Consider the following 2,004-nt stretch of genomic DNA (forward strand, 5'->3'; position numbering starts at 1 on the left):
GCCATAATGCGTTGTTGCCAAATTTGCATGTTTACTGTGGTAGTCACAATAAGAACATTCCTGGAGTTCGAGAAGCGGAATTTAGCTGTGAATTGCGGTAAGAGTAGAAAACTAATTTCTCCAGTAAATATCCAAGCAGAATTCCATGATTACTTCCTATATTATCTGGCATCAGTAAATACTCGACACTATCTGGCAACGCCGGGCTATTCAAACAGCGTTCAGCATAGCACCGAGAACACCTAGTGATCCACCGTAAGTTGAGGGTTACAATACGCTAGGAAACACAGCAAAAAGCGCCAAGTCTGAAGATGGTTCTAAATATAGGTTAAGAGGGTTGTTAATAAATTAAAAAATATATATATATACAAGGTCTGACAATTAAGTTTGCGTACTTGCCACCATGCGTGGAATGACAGCAGCACTATACAAGCAGTTTTGTATTTTTCTAGAAGCCTATTATTTCAGAGTCTTACAGCAACGTTTGTGTTGACGCCTGACTGTTTCATTCTGAGTGGCATGCACTGTTGTTTATGCTTTCACGTTTGTTCTGTTGTGAAAATGCCTGAGCTGGAATCGGAGCAACGAACAAACGCAACGTGAAATATTTGGTGAAGCTGGAAAGACGGACAGTCCAATACAGGAAATGTTGAAGCAATTGTACGGCGAGAATGCCACGAAGAAAACAGCAGTGTACAAATGGGTTAAACGATTGTTGGAGAGGAGAAAACAAATGACTGATGATGAGAGGGTAGAGCGGCCCGTAACGAGTCGAACACACGAAAACATTACTAAAGATCGTCAAATTGTCCATGCAAATCGACGACTGACTGTGCGATTCATAGCAGACGAAGTGAACAGTGATAAAGAAACTGTGCGGAAAATTTTAACTGAAGACCTTGGCACGCGCAAATTGTATGCCAAAATGGTCTCAAAAGACCTCATCGATGAATGAAAGCAAAGAAGGGTAAAAGTGTGCACAAATCTGTTGGAGAGGCAGGACGAATTGTTTGGCCGAATAATCACAGGTGATTAAACCTGTGCCTTGCGTATGATCCTGAGACAAAGCGACAAAGTGACCAATGGAAGACGGTTGACTGTCCACGACAGAAAAAAGTTTCGGTAATCAAAATGACAAATGAAAACGATGTTGATAACCTTTTTTTTATTAATCCTTGGGTCGTACACTATGAGTTTACACCACAAGGCCGAACAGCCAACCAAGTGTAGTAGTTCGGAGTGCTACAAAGATTTCGTGAGAAAATGACACGCCAACGACAATATGGAAGTGAGAAGATGTGAAGAATAAAATGTTCGTCAATCCATGGTTTTAGGAATCGCTAAGCTGGTTGGCAACAGTCCTGATGACATTCAAGCTCAAGTTTAAACAAGAACGGGTATGTCTTCTTGCCCAGGTTGTTTTCCTGAACTACACTGGGCCTCGACTTCCTAATAAATTTATAACAATCTAGTCAATAATTAGAACGTGGGGTAAATATGGTAAAACTTACTTTCGATGACACATAGATCTACTGATCACTGCTTGTTCCATTATGCATTGATCTCGGTGAGAAAGAGATACCTCTTAGAATATCATACGCTACTTTGTCTCTAGTCTGAAGGCTTGGAAACATCTTACTGCAATCAATGTTCCTTTAAGAAAGGATCTCAGTCAGACATTACAAAATTTCAAACGTCACGAGAGGTTCTACGACACATTCTCAAATACTGTTGGTGACTTGAGTGGTTCCATCTCCAGTCTGGAGGTATCAGAAGGTGAATGTTCTGATTTTGAGCATAAAAGCAGGAAGCACGACAGCAGTGTCACATAAGTTGAATGGAGGAGAGAGTATTTGGAATTCAGACTCTCCAGTAAAATCTCCACCTCGAAAACTTCCTGCACAACTATAAGTACATTATACAACTTGACCATGAGTTCAAGTTCGTGAATGAAGAGATGAAGACAATATTGCGTAAATAGATTCTACAACAACAGTCTATTCA

The sequence above is a fragment of the Thermobia domestica genome, chromosome 15 (assembly GCF_964235325.1).
Source record: "Thermobia domestica chromosome 15, izTheDome1.hap1.1, whole genome shotgun sequence".
NCBI lineage: Eukaryota > Metazoa > Arthropoda > Insecta > Zygentoma > Lepismatidae > Thermobia > Thermobia domestica.